Genomic DNA, 20,185 nt, shown 5'->3' on the forward strand with positions numbered 1-20,185 from the left:
AAAAAAAGTATTAAAATATTATCTTATTTGCTTAACCACCTTATTTATTTACTATCGGATTAATTATTAGTTCAAATTATTTGATGCATAACCCATAAGAAGGCCATTAAAGAGAGAGAAATCTAACTAAAATTATCATAAAATATTGTGTTATGTATGATAAGATTTAAATATAACTCAACTTACTATCGTAACAAAAGTGCATGTATAATGATATATAATGTATTGAATCATAATTTTATATAAACACTTGACGATAATACATATATATATATATACATACATATATATTCGATGAAAAACCTTTATTCAATAAAGAAAGGGTAAGCACCGAAAGACATGAATGATCAAAGAGAGGCCTCAATTGACGCTAATAAAGCCAAATTGCATAATTTTTGCTTTTTCGCCGCCCACCCTTTTTCAATACCATTTTGCTCATCAACATTTCTATTTGTTTTGTCGTTTAAATCGAATTTCTTATTTGGAATTTCTTTTTCTTTTTCTTTTCTTTTCACTGGAAATCGACTCATATATCAATCTACGTGTCTTCCCTCGTAAAGGAAGTAGTTATGGGAAACTTTATCCCTAAAGGCAATGGCTAGGTAGGGATCTCTTGGATAATAATATGATATATATTTCGCTAAGGAGGTAGGGCTCAGGCTTGTCTGCAGTAGGACGTATTGGGTATTTTAAGGTAGACCAAATATATATATATATATAAAGACCCAACGATCAATTAAATTACGGAGAAGGGCCTAAAATACCCCTCAAGTATTTGAATTGGTACAAAATTACCCTCCATCCACATATCGGCCCTAAAATACCCCTGACGTCCACCTTTAGGCTCAAAAATACCCTTATGTCTAATGGATCATACTCATTAGGTGGATGGAGGGTAATATCGTACCAAATCTCATAGTTTAAGGGCATTTTAGGCCTTTTTCCGTTAAAATAATTTGAAATTACTTAATATATAAGCTCACACGATTGACTTGATTTTGATTTTGATTTTCATAGTAAATTTAAAATTATAAAAAGGTTAGGGAACTACTCTCTACACTACTCCCTCCCCGGCCCTTCATTTCATATCTCTTCCATTTTTTTCTATTTGAATCTTGTCCACCATTTTAATTTTTTTTAATTTATGACAAACAAGAGAAAAAAAAAGGAGGAAAATAACGATGCATTCACAGAAATAAATAGTTCAATAAAAGATGACTTAATTAGGCAAATATGTACAAATATTACATTTTTCTTTTGTGTGTGCCCAAAATTAATAATAAAAATAATTATTTCTCTTATCCCCACCATCATCCCATCATGACAATAATACTAATTAAAAGAATATAAATATGTGAGTTTATTCCAAGTTTGAGTCCCGGATATCCTAATTAAGAATAAGAGATTACAAAAAGGAATAAAAGAGAAAATGAACAAGGCATTTGGATACTTGAGAGAAAATTTTATAGTAATGAAAATGATAATTTTTTTAGTTGGACAATCAGTCGGGGTAAGTATGGATTTTAGTTGGATCCCCATTTATGAGTTGGGTTATGTTATAATAAATTGGGGTCGATTTAAATAGGCCAATAGAAAGATATCATGAAATTAATTATTTTTCAATATTATTTTCAAGTGTATTGGGTCAAAATATGAATCATAAGTGATTTTATAGAAAAATTGAATTTTTAAAAATGTCATTTTTATTATTTATTTGAGAATTTAAATTTGGACCAATCACATTAAGCAATATAATAAATAAATATTTAATAATTTACTTTAAGGGAGGCGAGAGCTAATTAAAAATAAGGGCAAATATGAGTCAAAGGATTAACATCGAAGGTAGTTTTGAGCCGAAAGGTGAACGTCAGGGGTATTTTAGGGCCGATAGGTGGATGGAGGGTAATTTTGTACCAATTCAAATACTTGAGGGGCATTTTAGACCCTTTTCCGTTTAATTTAAGTGTTACTTTTGTCTCTCTTATCCCTCCAAAGAAATAATACATTAAATCCTTAAACATATGTTTGTTGAAACAATGAATTAAGCACAAATCACATCTTTAACAATATCGTTCTTATCGCAGTCTTAATTGTATAAGATAGTATAATTAAAGAATAATTATATTTTAAAAAAACTCAAATATTACTCTTATCAAGTAAGTCACCTGAATAAACTATTAAACACCTTTTAGGGTATGTTTGGAAAGCCACCAGGTAATTGGAACTAGTGTAATTACTAGGGTAGTAATTACAATCCTAGTAATTACACAACCTAGTAATTATATTGGCATGTTTGTTTACCATATTGTAATTATCAATGCACTGTTTGGTTGCACAATTGTAATCATAAGGTTATATTGAATTTTAAAAATAAAAATCAATTGTCTAAAACTAAAAAATTATATTAGACAATAAGGGCCTTTATAAATGATATTAAATTGAATATTTAAGATATATATTGTCTTTTAAAAATATATTAATTAATAAACATATGTTCTTAATTAATATTATAAAAAATAATTGGATTGTATTTTTCAATTTAGTATATTTTAATTAAATTAATCATAAAAACTAAAAGCACAAAATTTCTATGAACATCATGAAATGCATGTTTGACAAAAAGATTAATATTATAAATATAATGTCATAAAATTATAAAAACATTTGAAAAACAGATAATCTATCAAGTCTAACTAAAAAATAGCTTGCAATGTAAAATATCCCGTCAATTCTTCTAAAATAAATGAAATTGAAAATATAAGTTCTAAAATCAGAACAAAAAATTTAACATTATACTCTTATGTCAAGTTTCAACATAACATACATAAATATGATTTAAAAGAAAAAGAAAAAATATGTATATAACCTTATTCAACAATGAATTCTACTTTAATTTAAAAATTATAATACTAGCAAAATTATACTAATGAAAAATATATATTAAAAATAGATAATACGAATTTTTTTTGCATGGAATCACATGTAAAGGTTGATAATGAGAAGGAAATGAAATATAAATAATATAAAATAAACAATATTTTTTAGAAAACATTAGAATAATAAAAATAAAAAAGAATTTACAATAATTAAAATAATAAATAAATTATAACGAAAAAATAAAAAAACTAAAAGGAAGAAATTAAAAAATAATCAACTTGGAATTACCAACAATTCACAGCATCTCCCTCTGAATTTGTATATATTTATTTTAATAATAAATGTTAATGTAACACCCCAAAAATTTCTAACCTAAGATCCGAACCATTTTTTATTGGTGTATAAGGTCGTATCGGGTGATTCTTAAATTGTTCTTAGGTGTCAAGGCCAATTATTTTGTGTGGAAATGGATTTAGATATGAATTAAGGTCACTAGAATTGCCTAGCACAAAGTTGAGTTGAAAGCTTCCTTACCGATTAAGCTTTGATATAAGATTCTACTTAGGTCAACATAATGAATTAGGTGATCCGTGACCTATCAAATCAAAGGTCTATGAGTCTTCTTTCCAACGCCACCAAGTATACCTCATTTCAAGTTCGGAGTAAAACGTAGTGACCGTTTTACCAGAGATTGCTGCATCATAATTTTAAGAGTCAGTGACCTACGGACTTGATCTACGAGTCGTAGAAAGAGGTACGACCCGTACTGGTCACTCATGAAAAAAAAATGAAAGTCACTTTTTAGGTCCAATTCTTAGGGTCGTAGAAACTTCTATGGGTCAAAGTTTGAGCCCATAGAATGAACTTTTTAGCCTTAGAATATCAATATGAATTCCACGAATTTGATCTACGGTCCATAGATCAAACTACGATCCATAGATGGCCCTGTGGAAGGTTTTCGACAACTTTTTAAGTGAGATTTTTTTTTGTCTTTTCCCACTTTTTCTAAGCCCAAGCCATGACGTTTCAACTTCAATTAGGGAAATATATTTCACCAAGTACTCAATTTTCTTTTAATTCTAGGCTCTCAACTCCCCAACTCAAAAAGAAAATCGCAAAAAAGACAAAAGGTAGGGTTTCAAGGCTTCCAATCAAGTTCTTCTTAAAACTTCTTCAAGAACTTTGTTCTTCCAGGTATGTAAGGCTTCAATGAGAGTATTCATTTCACTCTCATGTCTAAAGTATTTTGATTATATGATGAATTATGTTTAAATCTAGGGTTCTACTTCAGACTTCTTCAAGAACTTTGTTCCTCCAAGTATGTAAGGCTTCAATGAGAGTATTCCTTTCACTCTCATGCCTAGAGTATTTTGATTATATGATGAATTATGTTAAAATCTAGGGTTCTACCCAATCTTCTTCAAGCTATGATTTTATGCAAAATAGAGTTTTTATGAAAGATTTCTCATGCATATCAATGAATTACTATGAACTACATGTTTTATTATATGATTTTGATTCTCTAAGCATGTGTCAAAATTATTTATGAAAGCTACTTTTGAGTATTTACATATTAGACATGATTTCAATTAAATTGCCTCATGTTTAAAGTCATATGTATAAAAGTAAAGATATGTCTATAAAAGATATACTTAAGCACTGCCTCAAAGCACTACAATTCATGATTAGTATCACGGTTGGGTATGTCATCAATGTTTAAGCAGTATGACATCTAGATATGTCATCAATGCTGTCACGATCCAGACCGTCGTGATTGGCACCCAGACTAATTCTCCGGTGGGAGAACCACTACTACAACCCAGACTAAGCAACTTAACCAAAAACTAAGACATTTAAAGATACAGAAGCAGGTTTAAATGCTAAGGAAAAGAAATATGGAGTTCCATAAACTCCAAATCAAAAGTCTAATAAAAACAAATGCGGAATAACACCTAGAATCTGAAAGTCAATGTACCAAAACATCTAAATTTCAACCATAAATCTAAACTGGAAGGGGTACAACCCCAAACTAACATAGGAATAACTAGCTAGAAAATCTAAGTCCGTAAATGTGGACTTAAACAAAAAGAGAACTCATGGCAGCCCGGAAGAACTAGCTCACCCTTGAGTTCGAAATGGTCACTGATCTTCTAAATGAGGTATGTCAATAGCCACTGGAAGATGCACTGTACTCAACAAAGAAAGAGCAAGTGCAGTATCAGTACACAACCACAGTGTACTGGTAGGATCACGCGGTTATCCCACTAAGTGCAACATACATAAGCCATTACAACATAATAATAACATGCATACACCGAACATATACAATATCAACATCACTTAAGAACAACAGAGCATTTCACAATTTTCAAGATATACAATTATGTAAAGTCAATGGTCTTCTCATGGAACCCAAACCCAAACTGTTAGTGTACCGGTTCGTGGTACCTAATCTAATATTTATGTCGGAACGTGGCAACTGATTCCATATTTATGTCGAAACGTGGCAACCGATCCAAGTTAGTGTGTCGAAACGCAACACTCAATCCATTCAACAAGCCACAATCACAAGTATTTTCTCATAATCATACAATCAAGTCATGATTTCATGGCAAACAATTATTCAATCATCCTCATTTATGAATAGTGTGATCAATAATGCAACATTCGCATACATACAAATACTATAATGAAGCAAGAACAAACATACCTCACACAACATGAAATCACAACCATCACCTAACAAGCTTGAATTCCCTAAGAAACTTGATTCTTCCCTTTTCCGGATTCGTTCCACTTGTTCTTGGTCTACAAACAATTAATTTAACACGGAAATCAATAAACAATAACTAATTACCCGAATTACTAACACGTCTATCAACCTTAGATCATACTCATGATCCCCATACCCAGATTAGGGATTTCTCTACCATTATTTCCATATCAAAACCCTTTCCCATTGATAATTACCCGCTAGATTAAGTTCTACGAATTGAAAAACAGATTCGGGGAGTTAAAATCTTACTTTTAGTCTCGAAAATGGTGGAAAACTGTTAAGAAAACCCTTGGGCTCGTTCCTTAGCTCTCAAGTTCAAAAATTGCAGAATAAAACGTTTTTGGGGTTTATTTCCAACTTTAAGTCGCGTCTGCCCTGCCATGGCGGCACTCACCCCGCTACAGCGTCCCCGCCCTGGCGACAGAAATCCCGCCTCAGCGGCTTGCCTAGAAACAGTGAGCAAAATTAATAATTTCAAGACCTCATTTCACAACACACCTTCAACCAACGACACTTAGAAACTATCCGTTCACGCTAAGATCAATTTTGGGAGTTCTACACGCTCGAATTAAATTCCGTAAAGTCGTATGGGTTCCTTAACGTCTTAGCTATCTACTCATGTGATCGAATTCATAATTAGATCACCCAATTGCTACCAGATTTTCCTAGACCTCACAGACTCCGATTTCGTCCAATCTTGACTAGGTTGAGAAATCTCAAGTTACTATGAAAAAGTTTTTCGGCCCAAAAATTTTCCCCATTGGCTTTTCTATAATAACGGGAACAGGTCGTTACAAATATTTATGCAGTATGACTTCCCGAGTCATCAATTATCACATCATAATATGATTTCAGATATAATTTTCATGATTACAATCTAAATACATGTTATTTCAACAGTTTTAAGGGACGTAAATGATCCCAAATATATTATTTTTACATTGAAAAAGAGAGTACTATTTTTCAGAAAATAAATAAATAAAGAATTTTCAAACAGATTTAGTACAGTTCAATTACCTCTTGAAGAGACCTTTTTCAAGTAATCATCTCAACCTAGTGAGTATTTTACATGAGCATACAATTATATGTTTTGGAAGTAGTATTGAGCACCGATTTGAGTGAGAGTTCAGATAACTCATAACCCCATAAACCACATAGGTAGCATGAGATTGGATCGTAATGACATTCGGGTGACTCCTCACCACCTCTAAGAAGGCCTATTAGTTGGATCCATGAGTTAAAGTTATGTCTCATACCCGACAAGGTGTAGGGCGGCTCTGGCAATGTTGTATCATCACGAGGCTCATAGTGATGGTTGTCGGTTAGAGAAACTTCCTAGTAAAGTAAAATATATATTTATTTATATATTTTAGTTCAATATTTACTATTGCATTCTTAAAGTAAGAGGCTAAATGATTTCCAACGCATTTTATAATATACTTCAGTTGAGTTACTTTCAGTTTTTCAGTTCAACTATTACATACTCGTACATTTAATGTACTGATGTCATTCGATCTGCACCATTTCATGATGCAAATTCAAGTACTTAGGGTTGTCAACAGGAGTTCCATTGAGATCACATCATCCGCTCGTCAGCTTTTGGTGAGACCTATTTGCTTTCTGAGGACTCCATTTTTATGATTTGTTAGTAGTAGCGTTTTGAGGTGTCGTGAGTCTTGTTCCGACACCTATCTTTATATATAGAGACTTCATAGATAGACAGTTTTGGTCAGTCTTGCAGTATTCAGTTTCAGATGTTTTATTTAAAACTTTATGTTTAATACTCAATATATTCAAATAGCTTTGAGATTTTATAAACTATTTTTAAATGATTATTCAGTTCTAATGCTTGTGTATGCTTGTGTATGCTTGAGTTAGTTTTCCGCTTAGTAGTCATTAAGGACAAGGGTTCGCTTGGGGACCAACAATGGTTCTCGAGTGCCGGCCACGTCCAGGGTGCAGGCTCGAGGTGTGACAATTAATTCAAGTGTATAACATTGTTTAGAAGAAGAAAAAAAATTTAATCAAAAGTAACAATAAAATTATTTTTTAACCAAGATATTGATGTCAAAGATATTTTTGAAAAAAATTATTAATAAACATCTAATTTATTCAACTTTTTGTAGTTTAAACTCAACCCATGTAATGTTGTTTTACAATTTGAAGACTATAACGGTAAGAAACATGTAATAAAAGTGTAGCTAAACTCAAATATATTACACTAAGATTTTGATAATAAAATTGAAACAACATTTTAGGTTACCATTAAGACTACACATTGAATTTGAATAAACACTAAGGAGTCGTTTGGTAGAGTGTATTAACAAAAATAATATATGTATTAACTTATGTATTAGTAGTCCTTTGTTTGGTATACTTTTCCATGCTATGTTAGTTCTACACTCTATTGTGCATTGATGAGTGTATTACATCAAATTACCCCTCAAAAACACTTTTACATCTATTTCACCATATTTGTGGAGGATATTTTTGTAAATAATTTTTTTATATAATGCATACTATTTTTAATATACCAAACCAAACAATGCATAAGAAATAATCTATGCATAACTAATACAAGTTTTACTAATACACTCTATTGTGCATTATTTTCAAGGGCGGCTCAACATAATTCGAGGCCTAAAGCAAAATTTTAATTAGAGGCCTAAAATTTAAATAAATTTTATCTGTATTTATTTATTTTTCTAAATTTTTAGATGTAAATTATTACTTAATATCTTTTTTATAAATGATTTTTTCAAATGCTTTCTTAAATTATTATTTTTAAACATGATTTTATCATTTCAACATTGAAAAACATCATTATTGAGACAATTATTATATGAATCGATAATATAGTTCTATAAGTAATAAGTTGATAAATTTTAAATGAAGATAAGAGTTAGAATCATAGAATCTAATTCAAAAAGTTGATAACTTGGTATACCCTACTTTAATATGAAAAGTTATGAAGAAATAAGAGAATATTTGTAATTTACTTTGTTCAACACTTTTCAGCTATTGATTCATATTTTTGACAGAATATTACTCTAACTATCAAAGATTTGAAGAAATAGAGTGCAGAAGGAGTTAAAAAGGATAAATAATGTGAGTGTTAGCGAAAAAAATATAATATATATATATATATAAATGTACTTTTTATTATAATAAAAAAAAATTCATGAAAAAATTAAACATGATTTTTTATTTATAAAAATTTGAGGCATTGGCCTAAAAATTTATAGGCAAGAGCCGGCACTGATTATTTTTATACATTCTACCAAATGACTTCTAACATTATTTTCATATTGAATTTGTAAAAAGGACAGACTAATTATTTTGACTCCTTTTAAAGAAGACTAATATTAGCATAATGCATAAATAATAATGGTCTCCCTTCAGCCTATGAACACTCATGATTAGGAGTGTTCATGGTTCGATTTGGATTGGTTATTGGTTAAAATTAAAATCAACTAATTTAATCGATTTTTAAAATTTTAAAACCAAACCGAACAAACAAACAAAAAAATAACTGTATATTTGGTTGTTGTCGGTTTGGTTCGGGTTATTTATTTATTTTTTCAATTTGAAAGTAATAAATTAAATTTTTCGAGAGTATAATACACATCTCGATAGACATAGTGAACAATCCACAAGAAAATTAATGTGGATTCAATTAAGCAATACTAGAGTTATTATTACACGAATAAAGTGATTCAATTAAGAGAAAGTGTGACTATCTAATGTGACGTAAGGCAGATAAAGATTAAAGTAATAGTTTTTGATGGGCTTGGTCTTAGGGTTTTAATAGTAGAGCTTGAGAAAATGGTAAAGCAAAAACTAAAGGTAATTAAAAATTTAACAAAATATTTATATTTTATTTATGAATAATATATAAATAAATATAAAGATTATATATATAATTTTTCGGTTTGATTCTGTTGTTTTTGCATTTTTTAAAGTAAAATCAAAATCAAACCAAATAATATTGGTTATCAAAATTTAAAATCAAACCTAACAAAACCACACCAAATATTAATTTTTGTAATCAATTTAATTCAGATTGCAATTCAGTTTGATTTTTTAACCATGAATAACCTACTCATGATCTCATACCACATTGCATAAATTATGTCCGTCCTATAAAATATGCATAAACTTACACACACCTTTACAAATATGCATAATACTCGATTCCATATTTTAGTACTATATTGAGATAGTTTAATTAATCTTAACTTTTACATACACCTTTACAAATATACATTCTCCTTAAAAACAATTGTTCAAAATGAACTTCAAACATGCCAAAATATGTTTGAAACTAACAAATGAACATGTCAAAATTTAGATAAGATACTTGTTAATTTAATTAAGAGTTTATTATAAGTCAATAAGGTGAATATATTATATACATTTGAAGAAAGTAAACAAGTGCACAGACTTCTTAACAAATAAAGGTCACAAACAATTTTTTTTAAAATGCTTGTATGAAAAATGCAATCAAGAAAATGAAATTTTGGCTTCCAGACAAATTTAAGCATCGTAGCTTATGAAAGATTTTAGGACTGTTTAATATTTTATTCTTAAAAAAAAGTGGCAATTTATGATTGGATCATAAATAAGTTCAAGCAAATGATTTGTAACTATTATCATATGTAAAAAAAATTATTTCTTCCAACCAAAAATTAATATACTAGAATTGGAATGGCGTTCCTCACTTGACTATTTTGTGATAATAATTGTATATACACCGTCTTTTAAAAGAAAAAAAACTTGTCTATTTTATAATAATAATAATGACTATTTTATTTTTATGTATTAAATTAAGAGTATTATTACTATATAGAAGCATGATGACGACCAGACGACCAGGGCTATTTTGGTAATTTCACCACTATTCTAGAACTATCAGGCCATGGATGGCTAATGTTAAAATGGTAATTTCAGAAATATTGAAGAACCAATTAGACATGAGAAGGATAGGAAGACCAAGGGCAAACTTGTAAATATAATTATTATTCAAGGATAAAATAATAATAATATCAAAGGACTGATTTTTACTTGTAATTCCTTTCGGTTCTAGATCGTTTCATTATCTCTTTCCTTCTGTCTCTTCCAGTTTAAAAGAGAGAATGAGACTGTATGATTCTTCCACATCAGGCAAAGAAGAGCACAAAAATTGTATTACAATTGATGATTCTTTCACATCGGTTAGTTCTTAATCATTTTTATTTCGAATTTTCTCTACTTATTTCTTTAGGCTTTTAAATTCTAAATCGTGTCTCGCTTAAAATTTTAGGGAATTCTCTCAGTCCTAACATGAAGCAAAGAACTTCAATTATGGAAATCTTTGCTTTTTGGTAACAACTTCATCAACCTACCACACCAGGAGATTAAGAGCATAATGACTTAATTGGTATGATCATTCTTCTAATTTTTATTTTTGAGTTGTAGCAAGATTTAAAATTTAATGGAGCATGCGTATGTGGTTTTTCTGTTGAAAGATTTCTGATGTCCACCAGGTGTTTGGAAAAATGTCTTAGCTAGAAAAAAATCTACTTTGTTCAGCCTACTCCTTTTAACTTTTGTATAGACCTGTGAATGTTTTTGCCATTCTCCTCAACAGGAGGTGTGCTTATGTGATACAAAGAAACAAATAAGTAAGACTTACAATTGTGTGGTCTTATTCTCCTCGGAATCAACAGATGCTTACATCAGAAAAGGAACACTTATATCTTCTTATTTTCTGCGGGTTTGAATTACCTTACACTTTTCGTTTGTGTTTTTGATTAATATAATTTGTTGTTGTTTCATGGTTGATTACTCCATCTGTTTCGTAGTAGGACCTTCACCTTACAAGTGCTCGATAAAGACCTTCAACAACTTAATTTTTTTGTTCTATAAATATTTAAAATTATGGACTCAACTTTTCAATACAATATTGAGAAACCCAATCAACGTCAATTCCACTTTTCTTACAAAACAACGAAAAATCATAGTTGTAGACTTGAGATTTTGGCCAATTGCTTACCCTTTGGTTATTTATCCAGAAAATTATACATATGTAGTGTAGTAAATATATTTTCCTATAGAACTTTTCCCTGCATTAAAATTATGTCCTTTTTGCTTCTAAAAATGACCCAGACAAATTATCTTTCCTACTAACCATGGTAGACAATCATAACTCTGATATTTTAAGTTTCCATGTGCCATTTGTTGTGACCAAAATGCGCAACTGGACAAGTTCTGCTTGCAAATATTTAGTTGTAACTTAGTTTATTAATTTCCTCCAATATCAGCTCTTCTTACAATATTATTATCATGGATGAACGTAGTATTTCCAAAATGGAATAGAGGTATACTATCGACGCAATTACGCCACTAACTACGAAGTGGACGTGCAAAATAATGTTTTTCCTTCTACGTTTTGTTGCTATGCTAAAAAAAGAGAACTCTTATTTTTATAGGTGTGTGCACTTTCTGTTATATCTGTTACTATATGAAAATGTAAAGTTGTGTTACTTCCAAAATCATATTAAATAAGGAAAGGAAAGTAAGATAAGCCTTCGAAAAAGAACTTTTCAACTAATCTTAACAAAAATAAAATAAAATCGGATACTCATAGTCAATGGAACTTTTAGAATGTATTGGCTGTTAAAAGTTCGATACTCTTTCATCTGTGATAGTTCCATGCCTTAGCCTCTTCAAAAAAAAAACATTTCTCATGCTTATTATCGGTTGAATATTTTTCATATTGAGATTATATATATGTAGTACATGGAGCAGCTACAAAAACTTATATTTTATGACGAAAGTGTTTGCTTTGTAGCGTATCCTCCTCCAAGAATATGAACTTGTATAGCATCATCTCATTAATCACATATCCAATTTGATCTCCTTAGTGTGCCTCTTGCAACTGAAAATAGTAAACTACCGCCATATTCATAGGGAATCAGTGTAGTCAAATATGTAGCAAAAGTAAACTCTTTCCATGTAGTTTTTGACTTTTTTTTTTGTTCTTTTCTGGTGGAGATCTTTGTCTGATACTTATTTTTACCTAATTTAACAGGCTTATAAAATAATATCATGTGGTTTTATCTGCTTTCGCTTACGCCGTTGTCGATTACGTTTCTCATGTTTTCTGTTGGATATCTATTAAGATTGCGAGACTATATATACAAGGACTATCCTTAGTTGATTAATATTCTTCACTTAAGTGGTCAGGCCCGTGCTAGAGATTGATTACTAGCCTAAGTTTAGAGTGCTTCCTCTGAAGAAGAGGACCAGATTTTTACTGAGACAATCTGATTAAACGTTAGACTTCAAATAAGAAAGCTTTAAAACTCTTATATGAATCATTTTGTATGTAACATTAGAAAAAATGTTTCTACTTTAAGCTTTGACATGAAAATTCTTTGTTTGTTGATTCTTGGTAGAGCGGTAATGTAAACCCTTGAAAGTTAAACTTGTGAAAGAAACTGATGGCTAAAGATGGTAACAGAACTTCCAGTCACAAAGATAAGCTCTCCTTTATAGAATGTAAAAGCTCCTAAAATTTATTTAAATTTGGAAAGATATCTCCTACCAAAACTTAGCATGCTATTACTCATTAAACTTTTTCGGATTTATAAAAATATCTTTTTAAACTTTGTTGTAACATGCCTACTTGACTGTAGCTTCTCCCTTAAATTAGCAAGTAGTTTTTTCTTTGTTTTGAATTGTACTTGGTGTGAATTAACCAGTAGCTACTGCTACTGAAGATGAGATGTTCCTACTTCTGTTCTTCAGAGTGATGTTTGTTTGTCTTTCTACATAGATGTTGAGACGGAATTATGTTTCAAGGACCTTTTTTGTGGAATCTGTAATGTCCAATTAATTGATCTATTGCATTCTGTTACAGATATAAGTCTAAAGAAGCAATTGAGATTTTATAAGTGCAGGGCCCTCAATTTTTTTATTTTAATAGTGGCTTGCCGACTATTTGGCCTATTAACCTTTTAACTATTAAGTTGTGTCTAATTTCATTTTAGAGATAGACCTATTCTTCTTTACTTCATCAAAAGAAGAGATATTAGTTACTTCGTGAAAGATTTGATCATTCATGAATTGGCTTACTTATATTTTTCTTCATTTTTTTAGGCAGTGGAACAGTTCTTTCAGCATTACTCAGTCAAGAGGAGTCATTTTGAAATGGTGAATAAGATCATGCATGTAGTTTTGAGGCTGCATGAGGATACAACACAAGGGTGGCAATATTTTTGAAAGGTTTGAGGGCGGCAAGATAAATTTTAGAATAACCAGTACCTTTGACATCAAAATTGATGCTAAATCACTTTTTGGTCCTTGATTAACTCTTATTCATGTTATGTTGAATTTTCTACGAGGCGTTCATGATAAACTTCTATTTTGGACAAGGGTCAAACCACACAGGTGTTCCAATAAAGTCGCTTACCATTAATTGTTCTATAACTATGAACATACATAGAAATGAAAAGAGATGGAAGAATTATGATTTAAAGGTACAGTTCTTTTGGTGCACTATTTTTACTTGCATGTAAAAATTGAAAAGAGATGTTAGGCTCATGCTTAAAAAATGCTCAACCAAATTTTGTGAGTCCTAACTCCTAAAAGCTAACGCATAATGCCATAAAAATCTATTTACTTTCTAATAATTATTAATTTTTCTTTAAAGAATGGAGAGCAAGTCAGCAAACTCAGAAAACATTGAGGATATGTAAATGAAAAGTATGCAGCAATTTATCGAGTCATTGGCAAAGATGCTTCCACTGGACAATGAAAATGGGACAACCAATTGAACATTTGGATCAATTTATCCATTTGATGTTGTTACTCAAAGCCATCCTTTTTGTAAGGTACGTTCATAAAAAATAAAAAAAAGGTAACGTAGAGATTATAGATTAATCTTTACACTGCTTGATAACCGGTCCAATAATTGCTAATCCATTACTGAACCAACATATTTATTATAGGTTGGCTAGCAGATTAGTAAATTTTAAAATTGATCTCTATAGGGCATATTAAGCGAAATTATCCGATCGATAAATAGCCCTACGTTTATGCACGGGCATTTCTTATCTAGTATATATATACATTTGATAATGATCTATGGTTCGACAAGATTAATCAACACGGATGAAATTATTATTTTAATTCAAGATAATGACTTTCACTATCTAGGGGCGTCACATTTAATTATTTGACTAGATCCACCTACTTCATTAATTGTATAAAAAAAATTGGTAGAAATTATAAACAAGTTATGCAACCTTAAATTAAGTTTATTATATTTTGATAATTAGTTTGCTCCATTAATTTATAGCAAAAAAGTGTCTCTTGAGATGGTGTTGAAAAGTCTATCATTTCCACAATATCTGAAACATCTTAATTAATACAAGAAATACAGTGGTGATATTTCCTCCAAATGTTTCCGTCCCTTAAATATGAGAGTCGTTTAATTGGGAACAAGTTATTCTGGAACTAATTATTCCGAGATAAGTTATATATATGTGAATGCGATAAATTATCACATCCTCCAACAAAAACATGATAAAACAGCCTTGCATTTTATCCCTATAATTAGTATACCTTATACCTCACACCTCACACCAAACGACTCAAATAGTGTATTCTCTAGCAACTAAATGCTAGTTTGGGTTAGTTGATCTTAAATAATTTATAAGTTTCAAGCGTTGAAATTGTTTGTATTATTAAAAGAAAGTCAAGTATTGGATAAAAATTTCAAACTAAAAATATGTAGTTGATGTGTTTGACACATAAATGCTAATAACTTATTGTTTTTGTTAAAATGACTAGAATACCCTTCTTAATTGTAATAAATTATTAATTTGTGTAAAGAAAAGGAAAATTATGGATGTAGGGTGAAGAGAAAGTTTAGGATTTTATTTTGGACAAATTATGTTGAGAATTAGAAAAAATATTAAGGATAAATTATGAAAAATTTGATAAAAAAATTAAAAGTGCTTACAAATTGAAAAATCATAAGTTAGGAATGACCAACTTATGACTTTTGTTCAATGTTAACTTATAAACACTTGAAATATTTATCAAACATATTAATAAGTCAAAAAATATTTATAAACTAATTTGATCAGTTTATAAGCTTAGATAAACATCCTCTTTGAAAAATATTTTTGAATTTATGTTTATTTGAAAAAAATGGAGAAGTTACAAAAGTCACCAATTTTTTTTTTTAATTAATAAAAGCAAAGAAGTAAAGAAAACTTCAAAATATAGACTCCAGCATGACTTGAGGTCAAGTCAACCATTTTCACAACTTCAAATTTATAACACGGTTTGATAAGATAATAATATAGTTTAGAGGTGGACTTGTTTCTTAAAATTTACTTGACTTTGACTTATTTTAAAGGGTTTTTGTTTACATAAACAAATTAATAGCATGAACAAATTCTTTGTGAAAATTAAAGATTTTTCTAATTTTCTTAACTTCTTTACTCATTAGGCCAACAAGCTTTACATAAGATGCACCCTTGATATATCACCATTTAACTTGAATAATTTCAAAAGATAGAAAAGAAGGTAGTAAATTTAAATTTATGTTTATACTATATTAAAAGTGAAAAGCTTCAAAATAAAAGCTGAATTAATATTATGGCTATCAAAACTTTGAGAGATCGTTTTATCCTTTACTCAAATACTATTTCTTTATCAAAAAAAGTAAATTTATTTTTCTAGTAAATGATAAAGTTATACTTAATACATCTTCAACAATAGTTGGTAAATGAATTTATTGCAATTGTGTTTGGAATTTAATATATGCACATGAAATTTTTAAAGAACTTATTATAATTTATGTATCCAAACTTTTAACAATTTTCGACACTAAATTGTTTATGTTTTTATTTTTTTTAAAACTCCAGTATAATTCGCAGCTGCTTCCTTCTCTGTCACATTACTGATAAAAGGTAAGTTCACTATCGATAGAAGGAGCAAAATTTCACTTAAGTTTTGCAATGTTGGCCGAACACATTCAACAATAGGCTTAGAAGCAAAAAATGCAATTCAAATATTGGTTACCTTAAACTTTAAAGTAGTTTAATGAGTGACCGAGTGAGGTCTGCAAAGAAATATAATAGTGAAGAAGCAAGGTAAAAAATAATAAATAAACGTTTAGTAGCAATAAAAAGTAATATCTGAACAAAAAATAATGTAATAATAAAATAAAAAAATAAGACAGTAGACGAATTCTAATAATAATACTGATAAGGGAAACTAGACAACACTCGACTACCTACTAAACTTCTATCGTAATCATTGAACTCCGTATCCTCCTATGTAGGGTCATGTCCTCAATAAGTTGCAAGTGTGTCATGTCTAGTCTAATCACTTTTCTCCAATACTTCTTCGACCGACCTCTGCCTCTCCTCTAACCCACCATAGTGAATCTCTCACACCTTTTCACGACATATATTTGTGCTTCTCCTCTTCATGTCCGAATCATCTTAGTCTCGTCTTCCTCATTTTATCTACCACAAAGGCTACTCTCACCTTGTTCTGAATATTCTGTGTTCATTATTTTATCTGTTCTAGTGTGCCTACACATATATCTCAACATCCTCATTTTCGCTACTCTTATTTTCTGGACGTGCGAGTTATTGACCAGACAACACTCCAGTCCATACAACATATACTTAGTCTAACAACCACTCTATAAAACTTAATGACCTTTAAGTTTTGGTGGCATAATCTTATCGCACAAGACACCAAATACGACCCATCTTATCCATAGGGATCCAATACGATGTGAAACGTCATCGTTAATCTCATATTCCTTTGGATTATTGACCCAAGCTATTGAAACTTCTTCTCTTGGAGATGACTTGTGTATCAATTCTCACCTCCATATCTGTCTCGTGAGTTATGTCACTGAATTTACACTCCATGTACTCTATTTTAGTCCTGCTCAGCCTATATCTTTTAGACTTTAGAGTTTGTCTCCAAATCACTAGTCTATCGTTAATTTTGCGTCATGTCTCGTCGATCAACGCTATGTCACCTCACGTTAGATATGTTATGTCTGTTCATCCACCATCAAAATCAATAAAAATGGGTCAAAAACTAGTCCCTAGTTAAATCCTATCACGATTGAAAAATAGTTCTAGTCTCCTCCTATTATAGTTACAATTTCTAGTATAAGTAGCTATTCACATGAAATAATTGCTTCTTCTATCTTTGATTAATTAGTTAAGGACTATGTACGCAAAATTGAGTTCTCCATAAAAATGTCAAGAGCAAACAACTAAACACAATGTTAATTATTTTAATTTAAATAGAATATAAATTGTAAATTAAACTACTTAATTTAGTACTAAATTAATTATTTTTTAAAATATAAGTTGTAAATTAAGTTAACGTTTTGAATTCACTTGTGTCAAATGACTAGAAGTTAAACCTCCACTAGATTCCCCTGCATGAAGGAAGTTGCCAATCAGAACTAGATATTCCCTCCATTTTAATTTTTTTTTTCCAATTCATTCTAAAAAGAGTGTTTATCTCATTTTGTAACTTCTTAACCTTAATTTTATTCGTGACAAAATTAAAATTATAATAATTATTTGATATATTTTAATGAAAAAATCACACCATATACACATTTAAAAGACAATATTACGAGTTTTAAACCTACTCTTATAAAGTTCTTACTTATAACAGTTTAATTACGGGTTATAACATATCAATTAAATTTAACTTTATTTAAAAATCAATTAAATTTACTTTATTAAATGATTAATCTATTTATATTTTTATATTATTAATTATTTAATTATATTGATTGTAGTTCCTTTTATATAATTAATAGGTGAGAGAAATAATATTAATGAGAGAGAATTAATTTGTAATTATCTATTACATCTTTTAAGGGATTTTTTAACTTATTCAAATAACTTTTATTTATTAATGACTATTGGGGCCTTTATTTTATTTTTTAAAATAAAAATTTATCACCGTATATTTTAACATGTAATTTTCTCTCTCTTTAATCTATTTTTTTTTGCTTTTCTTGATGTTTTTTTTTATTTTAAATTTTGATATTGTTTTTTTTAATCTGATTTTTTTAGAATCAAGAATTTTATATTTTGAAAATTTGATTTCATTTTTTATTTTAATTAATCTAAAACTTGATTCTTGAGAAAAAAAACCGTTTTACTTAAGTTTTGAACTTGTTTTTGGTGTGTTTTTCTATATCTAAAATACTGTTTTGTTGGTGAAATAAGTATATTTAATTCTTAAATGTTTTGATATATAAACCGTTTTACTTAAGTTTTGAACTTGATTTTGGTGTGTTTTTCTATATCTAAAATACTATTTTGTTGGTGAAATAAGTATATTTAATTCTGAAATTTGTTGATATGTATAGATAACATGAGATCATAAAATCTTTAATAAGGATTTCTTAAGTTTTAGCTTAAATATGATAAAAAAAATCGCACTTGAATACGGAATATAAATTGAAGAGAGAGGAAAATATAGAACTTGTATTAATTATTGCAGTTTAGAAATATACATCACCCAAATCAAAATAAAAATAAATTATGTCTTTTTTTCAGAAGGGTAATTTGAACAAGTCTTCCTATTGTGTTCCTCCCGACGACATGTACTGCACGTAATCTTAGACCTCTTGAATTTCACATCAGGAAACCATTTACAAGTTGTGGTCTCCCTACAATTCTTTTTGAACCAGGCAACAATAATTTCTACTCCGACACATTTTGAATTGCATATTTTTCTGTTTCATCATAAATTATTGTGTCAATATTATATCATACAAAAGTACAAATAACTTTTATACATATGTTATATCAATATACAAATTTCATACAATTCTTATTCACACATTTCTTACCTATTTCATGTCAAAAGTTATCAATTATTCATACCAGGATCATGCCACTAGAATACCAAAATAATTCCAACTTAGAAATATTAATTGTCATTTCTTTAATAAACAGTATACCAAATTCATTACATTATTATTCTCAAAATTCATTACAATATAATGCCAAAAAAAATTCCAATCAAACAAAAAATCGTATCAAAACATTATCGATTGTCATACATGCTTGGTAGTATAAGTATACAAATTCCAAAGAAAAAACTATCTATCTTTTTAACCAAAAATATACCAAAAAAAAATAATGTGTCAGACAAATAATGAACAAATTCAATGTTCATACCAAAATATAATATTATACATTTTTTTAAAAACGCCATAATTCAAATTATTATACACAACAAAAAATCTGAAATTGCAGTATACAAATTTCATATAATTATTATGCACATTTTTCATACCTATTTCATGCCAAAATTATACCTATTTCATGTCATAAGTCGTCACTTTTTCACAGCAGAATCATGCCACTATAATACCAAAATAATACCACTTTTAACTATTAATTGTCATTTATTAGACAAATAGTATACGAAATTCATTCAAATATAATTCTAAAATCGTACCAACATGGTATA

The 20,185-nt window shown here is 29.3% G+C and overlaps 1 long non-coding RNA gene across 1 annotated transcript; it reads left to right on the plus strand.

The window, feature by feature from the left end:
- The first annotated feature begins 10,729 nt into the window (after nt 1–10,729).
- Nucleotides 10,730–14,178, plus strand: LOC102582998 (uncharacterized). The gene is made up of 3 exons (XR_367908.2): nt 10,730–10,866; nt 10,956–11,072; nt 13,796–14,178. It is a non-coding gene; the product is annotated as an uncharacterized lncRNA (long non-coding RNA).
- The last annotated feature ends 6,007 nt before the right edge of the window (nt 14,179–20,185 follow it).

The sequence above is a fragment of the Solanum tuberosum genome, unplaced genomic scaffold, assembly GCF_000226075.1.
Source record: "Solanum tuberosum cultivar DM 1-3 516 R44 unplaced genomic scaffold, SolTub_3.0 scf00185, whole genome shotgun sequence".
Classification (NCBI taxonomy): Eukaryota; Viridiplantae; Streptophyta; class Magnoliopsida; order Solanales; family Solanaceae; genus Solanum; species Solanum tuberosum.